Here is a 14,366-nt window from a genome sequence, read left to right as displayed (position 1 = left end):
ATTACGGTACCTTTCCCAAAATTCACAGATTTAAAATAAATCCTGGTTGAATGATTTCCAGGAACCTTCCAACCGGGATTTCTGGAAAACCTGGGAAATTTACCCACATTTTGCAACCCTATCTGCAAGTCACTGTATGCTGGCTTGCAAAGTGATGTGTAATTCCTATATGGATTGTGTATGTGTGCCATTCAGAGGGTGAATGGGCAAGACAAAACATTTAAGTGCCTTTGAACAGGGTATGGTAGTAGGTGCTAGGTGCACCGGTTTGTATCAAGAACTGATAAAAAAGAGCAACGTTGTACATTTACCAAGGATTCAATAATCTTAGCTAGGCAAGGAAGCCTTGAAATGGGGTGATAATTATTAAGATCACTACTATCCCCGCCCTTATGGAGTGGCAGCACAAGAGCTGATTTCCATACTTTTTGAATATTTCCTGATAATAATGTTAAATAAAAATGTGGGTTATTGAGCCAACAATGATGGGCGCTGCACCCTTAAGCAGACCGGGATCCAATTGGTCGGCCCCTATGGATTTTTTGTTGTCTATTGCTAGCAAAGCATCCAGGACTTCTTCTGTAAATAGCCTAAAAGAAAAGCTTTGCCTATAAATTCTCTGATCATTCAGCAAGTTTCCCCTATCAGCATCCAGACCAATATCATTGTGAATAGGCTTAGAAGTTATTTCAAAGAAACAGCCTGCTGAAATAAAATGGTGATTAAGTGCATCAATGATGGCATTTTTTCCGTAATGAGGCCAGTGTTTAAATTACTTTGTTGTGACAGAGAGGAGGAAGTAAAACCATTCAGGGATTTGACAGTTTTCCAGAATTTAGCCGGGTTCCCATTACAATCCGAATGAGCGGTTACATAATAATCCGATTTAGCCTTTCTGATTTGTCTTACACAATTCCCCAGTTGCATAAAAACGTGCCAGTCCGGGCCAAGCCTGTGTTCCTGGCCTTGACCCAAGTGTACCAGGCATTCGAGTGTACCTTAAACCCTTAATTTTTTGAAGGGAGCATGATTATCCACAATAGTATTGAAACCATTTGCAAAAAGGCTCAAAGCTAAATCAGGTTCAGGGATAGCTGAAATACACTAAATACACAAGGTCACTAAAAAAAAAAGATCATGTAAAAAAGCCTGTTTACTGACGTTTTTAAAGTTCCTCTTTGTGATGACACGTGGCTTACATTTTGTTTTATTCTCATATCTTTAACACAAACAACTGGGCAATGGTAACTAATGTATTGGGTGAAGACACCAGTAAAAACAAATGTATCTGACAAAGGCTTAAAGATAGTAGCTCAAATATTTTGGCAAGGGAAATGGATTTCAGTAAGGAGACTGAAAAATGATTTTTAATAAGAATGGTCACTCCACCACCTCTACCCTGTCTATCAGCTCTGAACACATTATAACCCTCAATATTAATATCAGAGTCCAGAATGTACCCTGAGATCCAAGTTTCAGTCAATACCAGAATGTCTGGATTCGTCTGCATAGCCCAGCTCTTGATGTAATCCAGTTTAGGAAGTAAGCTCCTAATGTTCAACCCAAGTCCTTTACGATTTTTTTAAGTCACATGAAATCTCCAACTCAAACAAGCTACGTTCAATAGACGGTTGTAGGCCCTGTCTGATGGTTGATATTGATATAGTTGGTATGGCTATAAGATTGCATAGAACTGCACCATTTGGTCTATCCCTATTAGTAATAGAGAAAGGAATTACTTTTCCAAGGTTAGCACCATAGGGCCTAAGGCCGTAGGCGATGTCAATATGGGGAACTCTCAGAGTAACCAATGATGGAATCTTATAAACTGATTTACATGGGCTTTGGTTGCTATCGTGCAACAGCCCAAGCCCTATACATGATTTGAAAACCGAGGGGTTTCAAGTTTATGGAATTCACATTTGAACTAAAAGCACTGGGTGAGCAGACCACAGTGGGCTTCTCTTTTGAGCTAACAAGAGCAGATCTAAGTGTGGAGTTCAAACGAATGGGTACAATATTACAACTGACAACACTCCTGGCAGTATCGACAACTGTATGCTGATAACGCCTAGAAAGGATGTGAGGTATTACCTAAGCGGGGGTTGGTCTGTCTCTGAGTCAATATCTTGAAATGTGAAGAGCGGGTCCAGGCTCCTAGATGGTTTGGGTGGAGTCCATCATCTCTGTAGAGCATCTTTTGTTTCCAAAAAGTGTCGAAATTGTCAATAAAAGTTATGCCAACAGAGTGGCAGTAGTCTTTAAGCTAGATATGAAGCGCTAAGAGCCTGCTGAATCATTCACAGCCGCGACCCAGCGACAGCACGGGACCAGAGATAATCGGCTGCTTTTCAGAGCCTTTCAGGGTGTTGGTCAGCCCAATAAAATCCTGTTTAATTAGCTCTGATCTACCCTTTTTGATATGATTTGATCCCACATGCACTACGACAGCAGTAGCCCTTGGCTGCTGATGTAGGACGAACAGAAGAAATCCTGTGATATCCTAAACTGTAGCCCCCGGGTAGCACAGGGTTTTCGCTCCAGGAATCAAGATGTGCCTCACCATGGAGCTACCAATGATCATGGCTGGAGAAAGGTGAGTGACCGTGGACGTCCGGCCTTTTCTGAGCCTCCTTGAGGACCGACGACCCACATCTGAGCAGGGTGGGGGGGAGCTTCAGACACCCTCAAGGCCTGATGTGAGAGGGAGCCCGAGGGGTACTGGCCTGTGGTAGAAACCCCCTGAGTTGGACCCTCAGGAGACGTGGTAGAGGATGAAGGAGCAGGAATCTTGAAGCAGGTGGGAGAAACTGTTGGTCAGCAGGATAGGATTCCCCAAAGCCATAAATCATTGACAAACTCGGCTAATTCTGCCTGAACTTTTATCATGAATAATGAAGAGAGGAGAAGACGAGACCGCAGTCTGCATCTGTTTGCTTTTTCCCGCTCTTTCATTCAAGGGGAGAGGGTCGGGGGATTAGGGGAAGGGGAGATGAGGTGATGGGGGTTCATAATTTAATCTCTTGACATGATTAGCCATGTGGTGATGACACCCGCCCCCACCTTTCTCCACCACCCCAACTACCCCCACCCTCACATCAACAGCGTAGGCAGTTGCCCAGTCCCCCTGGAGCACCCAGGCATCTCAATGCTTCAAGATGCTCTTCATTACTGCTTAATAACATGTTATCTAACCTTATTCCTCCGAGTGAGGCTCGAGCTAATCTTTAAACGTGGCTTATTCATCACTGCGTGTCCGTCCTTCACGGCACTCAGAGCCACGCCGTCCAAGCCCCCTTTGATTTTAAAGACACTGAAATACAATTAAGGAGTTCCTTGAGGAAGATAACACACACACTTAATACGCCTGAAGAACTGTTCTTTGTAATGTGTCTTAGATTAGGATAGTTGATGTTTGGTAAAAAAACGAATTCACATTCTCAATTATTCTTGAATCAAAGAAATGACTTCCTCTGCTGTTGGATATGTGGAGAATGAGCAAAATTTTTTGGGGGGGAAACTAGTCCTTTGTCTTAAACACCCCTCAGTTCAGTGCACTCAACTCCACTAAGAATCACCATCCTCTCATAGTGGTCAAACAACACTAACGATGTAGTTCAATCAAATGGTCCGTGATGGATGTGATACTTGTAAGGGAAGTGAACTATACAGACAAAACTACAGTACATGTGGCTCCTGTAGGTAAACCAGCACACATTTTCTTTTCATTTAAGGCCTACGGAAGGCTGCAATCCATCCTACATCCCCCATGGTCCCCGGAGTCAGCTGAGTAACATGGCCTGTGCAATAACGTGGGGTGTAAATCCATTAAGGCTTCCCTTTATCTAGTTACATGTCAATATTTTAATCCACCACTTGCCATCTTCCCAGCAGTAAGAAAAACTGAAGACACTCTCAGAAGACACTTGCTGAGAAATATTAGAAGTGACTTAGGCGAGAAAGGACATGACATTTAAGATGAAACCTAAATCTGATACAATATTGCCCACGGTGTGTTGTATTATAAAGGCGTGTTACTCGGCATAAACAGAGTTCTGCTTAGGATTCAACGGGTAGCCTTGTATTCCTCCTCTGCCATCGGTTCTCCTAAACCTTTTTTTTGTGTGTGAAGGCTTTGTCTTTTTAAAGAAATGCGTAGACAAATCAAGGTTGATTTTCCTCTCATGGCATACAGTGCCTTCGGAAAGTATTCAGACCCTTTGACTTTTTCCACATTTTGTTATGTTACAGCCTTATTCTAAAATGGCTTAACCTTTTCACATGAGTTCCAAATATCTCTAATGGTCGCCCCAGCATGATATATTTTATGCACGTGATGTCAGAATGCACTCACTGTTCCAAAATGTGATAGTTACGCAACAGGACAGTTAACACGCGCTGCTTGTTTCAACTTGTCAATTTCAAATTATTTTCTAACAAGTTGTATTTTCTAACAACAGTTTGAATTTAAGTGTGTTCAGCCTCATTCATTCACATAGAAGTAGTCATTTCAGTGTTGCGGACAATTTATGTTTGAGGCATTACTGAGCCGGACAAACTTCTCTCTTCGAGGAGAGCCCAAGCACTTCACCAATGTTTCCGCAGATCAAGTATGCAGACATTCTTTCACGAATTGGCACATTTTCGGGCTGGCGCTCACATTGCCTTCCTTGTTGTTTTCCTTACAAATAATAACTTTGGACATGTGTGAGTTCCTATCAAAGTAAGTAACTTATTTTCTGTATATTTTTTTTGTCGTTTCTACTGTAGCATACAATATGTGGCTTGCGAAAGTATTCACCCCCTTTGGCATTTTTCCTATTTTGTTGCCTTACAACCTGGAATTAAAATTGATTTTTGGGGGGGTTTGTATCATTTGATTTACACAACATGCCTACCACTTTGAAGATGGTAAAACATTTTTTTGGGGTGAAACAAACAAGAAATAAGACAACAAAACAGAAAACTTGAGCATGCATAACTATTCACCCCCCCCAAAGTCAATACTTTGTAGAGCCACCTCTTGGGGTATGTCTCTCTAAACTTGGCAAATCTAGCCACTTGGACTTTTGCCCATTCTTCAAGGCAAAACTGCTCCTGCTCCTTCAAGTTGGATGGGTTCCGCTGGTGTCCAGCAATCTTTGAGTCATACCACAGATTCTCAATTGGATTGAGGTCTGGGCTTTGACTAGGCAATTTCAAGACATTTAAATGTTTCCCCTTAAAACACTCGAGTGTTGCTTTAGCAGTATGCTTAGGGTCATTGTCCTGCTGGACAACCTCCGTCCTAGTCTCAAATCTCTGGAAGACTGAAATAGATTTGGACTATATTGGACTATTTTGTGTATGTCCATTACATTAAATCCAAATAAAAATTTAATTACAGGTTGTAATGCAACAAAATAGGAAGAATACCAAGGGGGATGAATACTTTTGCAAGGTATGTACACTACCGTTCAAAAGTTTGGGGTCACTTAGAAATTTCCTTTTTGTCCATTAAAATAACATCAAATGAATCAGAAATTCAGTGTATACATTGTTAATGTTGTAAATGGCTATTGTAGCTGGTAACGACTGATTTTTAAAGGAATATATATATAGGCGTACAGAGGCCCATTATCAGCAACCATCAGTCCTGTGTTCCATTTTCACGTTATCATTTTAAAAGGCTAATTGATCATTAGAAAATCCTTTTGCAATTATGTTAGCACAGCTGAAAACTGTTGTGCTGATTAAAGAAGCAATAAAACTGGCCTTCTTGAGACTAGTTGAGTATCTGGAGCGTCAGCAATTATGGGTTCGATTACAGGCTCAAAATGGCCAGAAACAGATAACATTTTTACGAAACTCGTCAGTCTATTCTTGTTCAGAGAAATGAAGGCTTTTCCATACGAGAAATTGCCATGAAACCGAAGATCTCGTACAACGCTGTGTACTACTCCCTTCACAGAACAGCGCAAACTGGCTCTAACCAGAATAGAAAGAGGAGTGGGAGGCCCTGGTGCCCAATTGAGCAAGAGGACAAATAAATTAGAGTGTCCACAGACACCTCACAGGTCCTCAACGGGCAGCTTCATTAAAAAGTACCCACAAAACACCAGTCTCAACGTCAACAGTGAAGAGGGACTCCGGGACTCCGGTATGCTGACCTTCTAGGCAGAGTTGCAAAGAAAAAGCCATATCTCAGACAGGCCAATAAAAATAAAAGATTAAGATGGGCAAAAGAATACAGACACTGGACAGAGGAAGATTGGAAATAAGTGTTATGGAGAGACGAATCGAAGTTTGAGGTGTTCGGATCACAAAGAAGAACATTTGTGATATGCAGACCAAATGAAAAGATGCTGGAGGAGTGCTTGATGCCATCTGTCAAGCATGGTGGAGGCAATGTGATGGTCTGGGGGTGCTTTGATGGTGGTAAAGTGGGAGATTTGTACAGGGTAAAAGGGATCTTGAAGAGGGAAGGCTATCACTCCATTTTGCAACGCCATGCCATACCCTGTTGACGGTGCTCGATTGGAGCCAATTTCCTCCTACAGTGGGGAAAAAAGTATTTAGTCAGCCACCAATTGTGCAAGTTCTCCCACTTAAAAAGATGAGAGAGGCCTGTAATTTTCATCATAGGTACACGTCAACTATGACAGACAAATTGAGAAGAAATAAATCCAGAAAATCACATTGTAGGATTTTTAATGAATTTATTTGCAAATTATGGTGGAAAATAAGTATTTGGTCACCTACAAACAAGCAAGATTTCTGGCTCTCACAGACCTGTAACTTCTTCTTTAAGAGGCTCCTCTGTCCTCCACTCGTTACCTGTATTAATGGCACCTGTTTGAACTTGTTATCAGTATAAAAGACACCTGTCCACAACCTCAAACAGTCACACTCCAAACTCCACTATGGCCAAGACCAAAGAGTTGTCAAAGGACACCAGAAACAAAATTGTAGACCTGCACCAGGCTGGGAAGACTGAATCTGCAATAGGTAAGCAGCTTGGTTTGAAGAAATCAAACTGTGGGAGCAATTATTAGGAAATGGAAGACATACAAGACCACTGACAATCTCCCTCGATCTGGGGCTCCACACAAGATCTCACCCCGTGGGGGCAAAATGAGGGGCAAAATGATTCCCAGAACCACACGTGGGGGCCTAGTGAATGACCTGCAGAGAGCTGGGACCAAAGTAACAAAGCCTACCATCAGTAACACACTACGCCGCCAGGGACTCAAATCCTGCAGTGCCAGACGTGTCCCCCTGCTTAAGCCAGTACATGTCCAGGCCCGTCTGAAGTTTGCTAGAGTGCATTTGGATGATCCAGAAGAGGATTGGGAGAATGTCATATGGTCAGATGAAACCAAAATAGAACTTTTTGGTAAAAACTCAATCCAAAGAACACCATACCTACTGTGAAGCATGGGGGTGGAAACATCATGCTTTGGGGCTGTTTTTCTGCAAAGGGACCAGGACGACTGATCCGTGTAAATGAAAGAATGAATGGGGCCATGTATCGTGAGATTTTGAGTGAAAACCTCCTTCCATCAGCAAGGGCATTGAAGATGAAACGTGGCTGGGTCTTTCAGCATGACAATGATCCCAAACACACCGCCCGGGCAACGATGGAGTGGCTTCGTAAGAAGCATTTCAAGGTCCTGGAGTGGCCTAGCCAGTCTCCAGATCTCAACCCCATAGAAAATCTTTGGAGGGAGTTGAAAGTCCGTGTTGCCCAGCGACAGCCCCAAAACATCACTGCTCTAGAGGAGATCTGCATGGAGGAATGGGCCAAAATACCAGCAACAGTGTGTGAAAACCTTGTGAAGACTTACAGAAAACGTTTGACCTGTGTCATTGCCAACAAAGGGTATATAACAAAGTATTGATCAACTTTTGTTATTGACCAAATACTTATTTTCCACCATAATTTGCAAATAAATTCATAAAAAATCCTACAATGTGATTTTCTGGAGAAAAAAAATCTCATTTTGTCTGTCATAGTTGACGTGTACCTATGATGAAAATTACAGAGATCATCAGTGGTCTTGTATGTCTTCCATTTCCTAATAATTGCTCCCACAGTTGATTTCTTCAAACCAAGCTGCTTACCTATTGCAGATTCAGTCTTCCCAGCCTGGTGCAGGTCTACAATTTTGTTTCTGGTGTCCTTTGACAGCTCTTTGGTCTTGGCCATAGTGGAGTTTGGAGTGTGACTGTTTGAGGTTGTGGACAGGTGTCTTTTATACTGATAACAAGTTCAAACAGGTGCCATTAATACAGGTAACGAGTGGAGGACAGAGGAGCCTCTTAAAGAAGAAGTTACAGGTCTGTGAGAGCCAGAAATCTTGCTTGTTTGTAGGTGACCAAATACTTATTTTCCACCATAATTTGCAAATAAATTCATTAAAAATCCTACAATGTGATTTTCTGGAAAAAAATTCTCAATTTGTCTGTCATAGTTGACGTTTACCTATGATGAAAATTACAGGCCTCTCTCATCTTTTTAAGTGGGAGAACTTGCACAATTGGTGACTGACTAAATACTTTTTTTCCCCACTGTATATATATATATGTGTGTGTATATATATGTATTACATATACATATATTTGCAGAATTGTATAAAAACCTGTTTTTGCTTTGTCATTATTGGGTACTGTGTGGAGATTGATGAGGGAAAAAAAACTATTGAATCAATTTTAGAATAAGGCTGTAAGGTAACAAAATGTGACCTGTTTGAGGAAACTACTTCACAGGAGAGCCATTTGAACATTTTTCTTTTTCTTTTTTGCAGAAATGCCTTCTGGAATATGTGAACTCAGTATGTGTAGGTAATCCTATCTAACGCGGCTTTAAAAAAAATGTATTGTGTAGTGGAGCGCCATAAGTGTTGCTCTCCACTTTCTGGAGGATCGTGTCCTTTTAAATCAGTGGAATTAGCTGGCTCGCTAGCTAACGTTACGTGTATGATCTTATTATTCGTATCTCAGAGCCATTTGCTTGCTAACATTGAACCTGGTTGGTTAGCTACCTGCAGATTATTGCAGCGTAGTAAAATCATGAGTTGGGATGGTTAATTGTTTAACTAGCTAGCTAAAGTTAGCTGGCTGGCTCGATAGCTAATGTTACATGTATGATCTTATTATTCGTATCTCAGAGCAATTTGTTTGGCTAGTCATAGCCTAATGTTAGCTAGCTAACATTGAACCTGGTTGGTTAGCTACCTGCAGATTCATGCAGGGTAGTAACGTCATGAGTTGGGATTATGGTTAATTGTTTACCTAGCTAGCTAGCTACATGTTTTAACAAAAGACTCCACTATGCAAGTAACCATTTCGTAAATTCAGTCTGAGTATGCCAGAGCGCAGAATAACTGATTAACTTACGAACGCACAACACCAGTTGAATATGGCCGGTGTCAGTAAACATCGGCAAAAAAGCAGAGCTGGTTAGGATGTTTTAATGTTATCCAGAGGTAAACAATTAACCATAATCCCAAGTTTGTGTCTGGAAGTAGCTAGCAAGCTAGCCAATGTTAGCCAGTTAGCTTGGGTGCTAGACTGCAGTTGTGAGGTCAGAACGCTCGGATCAACCCTACTCAAGTGCGCTCTGAACGCTCCGAGAGCGAAACGAGATGGGTGGGGCTAAAGCTTAAGAGGGTGTGAACGATGCTGAATGGGTGTAGACAAAGAAGAGCTCTTCAGTAGGTACCAAAACATTCAAAGGCCATTTTCACAAAAGTGAGATTACAAGTTTATCAACTTTCAAAGCAGAATTACTTTCCTATTGTTCCCTTAAATGCAGTGTATGATATACCATTTTGTAGCTCTGTGTCTCTGCTTTTATCCAATGTAAAAAACACAATTTCAAATGTTGCTACACAAGACCGAATCAAGGCGGTCGGTCACAAATGTGGAAAAAGTCAAGTGGTCTGAATACTTTCCGAATGTCTGCATTGTTAGGCTTAGTCGCTTTTGTTGTAATTTGTGTTGGGTTGTTGTTTGGAGATTCTAATTCTATGAGGCTCTTGAGCGTTGTTCTGGCAATATCACATCAGTCAAGTACTTCAGCCCTAAACACTACACAGTGGAATTGTTATGGAAACAGAACCAGTAAAGAAAATACGGAAATATTTATAGGGAACACATTTATGGCGAAACTATTCATTTTATGTTTAACCTTGAGCAGTAAGTAAACACTGTAGCCCTTTCCTGCAGTCAATGACCAAAAGCGCCCTCTTTGGCCTCATGGGTGGAATGTTATTAATATTTTTCATAATTACATAATTAATAACAATCCGCTGTTTCTATGTCCGTTTTGTTATATTTCAGTCTTCTGTGATGTATATAAAGTGTAATATTGGGATGCAAACTCCAAATTGAATAGATTTCAACTCTATATCTTACATGGCACAGGTGTGCTCTTTTTTTAAGCCGACAACCATGTGTGTAAGGTGTATTCTTTTGTTTCAAAGTAGATTTGTTTAAGACTACCAAGAATCACTATGTGTGAACCTGATTTAGCCCACTGCAGTAAAATTACGGTAATGGATTTAAATTCAGAGATATTTCTTTAATGGGGTTATAGCAATAGCTTTTCTGGCATAAGAAGTAAAACATTCCACAATAACAGCTTGTGTTGGTAAAAGTACTGTACTAGGTGAATGGTTACCTTTAAGGTTTGCTGCATAGGTCATACTAATTTCTTCTTTAAAAATTGTTAGGTTGAAGATACAGTACTACATGGTGAAATAACAGTGGTAACCCTCACCCACTACCAATAAATGTTTTGATACTAATGATTTAATGGTCAACTTGTCAGAAGGTGCTGTGTGTAGATGTGGTGCAGGAAATCAAGCGCAGGACGCAGAAGCTCAGTCCAACAGACTTTAGTGAACAAACACTCCAAAATGATCCAAAAAGAGCCAAGAGGCCAGCGATTACGCACACAGGCGTAAACCACACACGAAATAATAACGCGCACAACAAGTGCGAAAACTTCTCCAAAACATAGGAGGAACGAAACACAGTCAAAGAGACAGTAAGCGAAATCACACATGCCACATGACAAACAAAACGAGAACTTATAGGACACACTAATGAACACTAAACGATAACAGGTGTACAACATAAAGACAAAACCAAACGAACATCGAAACATACAACGGTGGCAGCTAGTACTCCGGGGACGACGACCGCCGAAGCCTGCCCGAGCAAGGAAGAGAGGCAGCCTCGGCCGAAACCGTGACACAACTAAAAACCACCCAGTGGCCTTGAATAATGAATACAAATGATCTCCATACAAACTTGAGTGCTACTGATGAAAGATTGACAACAATGAAGTCAAATGTGGGGACATTAAGTTTGAAACTGAATATTTGGAGAAGAAAACTAACTTTCTCCTTCATGAATCTCCCAGATTGCACTGCAGTGATAAAGCTGTACCTGTGGTGCAGCTTGCAGATGCCTCATCCTAAAACACAGAAGGCAAGGTGGCACTATCAACAGACCTCTAGGAAACTTCTCAACAGGGCCCAGATGCAGACACATCTGTGTTTTTAACGGCAGTGATTAATAATGCATCACTCCTTGAAGGATCTCCAGGCCTCCTACAAGATGTCTGTCTGTCTGTCTGTCTGTCTGTTGCTGTGATGGTGAAACTTTACTGCACAACACATTTTCACTACAATTTTAACACCCACCGTGTTAAGATAATTTCTTAAACTAACACTATTGGTAGTGTTATGAACCACATAACCATTCATAATGCATCATGGCTCCTTAATATAAGTAAGGGATAAACGCCAACGTTCTGGACATTACCTTGGAAATAATGGACAACTCTTTGCAGGGTTCATTTTTCCCAGGTAATGTACAGAACAGAGGCGTTTATCCCACTTAAACCACAGTTGCCAATAAGAAAACAATATGAAAGCACAAATTTACTGGTAGAATTTTTTTTTTCCCGTTGACATTTTCATTTTTATAAGCACATTCATACTTTCTCATCTATTGGTTTCTAGAGACGCGACCCAGTCATTCGTTCGATTAGTTCAATATTTATGGACGCGACCCAGTCGTTTGTTTATTATGTTCCGTTGCCATGCTCAGTGGCAACGTTCTTATTCATTGCTTGCGGCTAGCTAGCCAACTAGCTACGGCTACACAGTCACGACCTCTGCAGCCAGAATGACAGCAAAGTAGCTGTTCTATTGACATTCATTTGGATACATCCATAACAATGAGCTGATAATGCCCGATTTTGCCTGGCATAGCTAGAAAAGTTTGCCTTCTGGTCAGGACACTCGACACTGTTCATTACGAGGAGAACGCATTGCATATCAAACTCTAGGCTAGAAGCTAGCTAAATAGTTTGTTGCTGATATGACAACCAAATGTAAAAATATCAGTTAATGAAAACAGCTGGTCAAACTAGAAACATGGGAGGATTTGACAGCATAGTGCCACTTGCGTCATGTGTGCAACAGTAGGGACCAGAGAAATTCATGTTCATCACTCACCACGTTAGGTCATCAGATGCTCCACAAAAATATTTATCTGCAAAAACAAATCAATGCTAGTTAGCTAGCTAGATACGTTTTTTCCTAGTTGGACCTGCGTTTACAATGTATCCAATTTCGGGTTGTGTGGTTGTTGGTTTAGCTTTCTGTAACTTTGTAGCAAATACGGTCTGCATGTGTAGGCGCTTATTGAGTCATGATTGTAAGTTGTCCCGATATCTTTTCCAACTGTCCCGTTATCTGGTTTTAATGTCCATTCTAGAATGCCCTTATAGCCAATCAGAAACTAGTGTTCAATAATGCTGTGGTATAACCTGTATTAATGCATAAAATGCCTGTGTATTTCGAATGCATTACACACAGGTGGTATATTGCATAGTGAGTTATTGCATGGTGGGTATTGTAGGCATTCATATAACAGCTCCATTGAACTGACATAAATGCTTTTACACACTAGTAGTCCATGAAGCCAACATGACTATCAATACCAATACTATTACCAAAATAACTTTATTGAACCCCTGTTATAGTCATTTCGCCCATAACTTACTGACTTCTGTGATAGTTTGCCTGTGATAAAACGTCCCAGTCCTAGTTTAAATCATATTCATAAACAAATCTTCAATATTATGAAAAATTACACAGTATTTTCCCATTTTACTGATATTTTCACCTGCTCCTACATCTGCGGTAGTCAGGAAAGCGTTTTAATTCACACTGGGGTATTAATTTGACTGGGGTCTGATGAGGGAAAGCACATATTGATTGGTCATTGTTTTCCACAAAGGTCATGCATTTCAAATGAATGAGGCAGGGACAGTCACCGGCAAGTCTCCGATGAAATGATGACGTTCAGGCAGGGGGTTACTCATGTGGGCCTCAAGTGGAACAAACAGTGTGATCAACGTGGGCCAGATTGAACCCAATCATCAGAGGTCTGAGGAGCCAAGGAGAAATTACTCTGGCCGTCTGAGGCTGCAAGGGAAGAGGGAGGGCAATCTGGGGCCTGTAGTCATTATCACCCCGAGCCACCGCTGCTGTGGTTCACTGCTAATCACACAGCTCTCACTCACTTACAATACAGGCACAGTTCACTGTTTCAGCCGGCATACTGGTAGGGTAACATTCATATTATTTAAATGTTCAAGTGATAAAGTGTTTTTAAGTGTTAAAGATATTATTGTTTCTTCTTTTTTGGATGGAACGGGATGTAGATTTACACTGAATAATGAATAAATTTGCGGCTGAAGATATGAAAAGGTATCGGCCTTGTCTGCCTTATATTTATTAAGCACCACAGAGGGGCTCATAATGCCCATCTGCAAACATTGCCTGGCAAGTGTTGTGTGACAATGTGTGAGTACTGAAAATGCTAAATCTATCTTATATTTGAAGTGTCAGGAAAGTCAAATATTGAGGAGAGGTGAGATGAGATGGTAGATTGTGGCAGACATTATAGCAGCCGAGAACCAAAATGGAGAGCTTCCTATAGAAATTGTATTCATTTGGCTTAAAGATAATCTTTGAACAGTATCAAATTAAATGTTATTGGTCGCATACACATATTTAGCAGATGTTATTGCGGGTGTAGTGAAATGCTTGTGTTCCTAGCTCCAACAGTGCAGTAATATCTAACAATCCACAACAATACACACAAATTTAAAAGTATAAGAAATATATAATATAAGGACGAGCAATGTTGGAGTCCGGAGTATAAATACAGTGTATATACAGTTGAAGTCGGAAGTTTACATACACCTTAGCCAAATACATTTAAACTCAGTTTTTCACAATTCCTGACTTTTAATCCTAGTAAAAATTCCCTGTCTTAGGTCAGTTAGGATCACCACTTTA

The 14,366-nt window shown here is 40.9% G+C and overlaps 1 protein-coding gene across 1 annotated transcript in view; it reads left to right on the top strand.

Moving 5' to 3' along the window:
- The window catches only part of LOC311136545 (opioid-binding protein/cell adhesion molecule-like), a gene marked incomplete at both ends in the record, with an annotated part of 251,840 nt that overhangs the window by 164,634 nt on the left and 72,840 nt on the right, over positions 1 to 14,366 (top strand). The gene's annotated exons all lie outside the window — the stretch shown is intronic.

This window comes from Coregonus lavaretus, assembly GCF_964263955.1.
Source record: "Coregonus lavaretus genome assembly, chromosome: 10".
NCBI lineage: Eukaryota > Metazoa > Chordata > Actinopteri > Salmoniformes > Salmonidae > Coregonus > Coregonus lavaretus.
The sequence above is the reverse complement of the archived record's forward strand: the minus strand, read 5'-3'. Positions and strand labels throughout refer to the sequence as shown.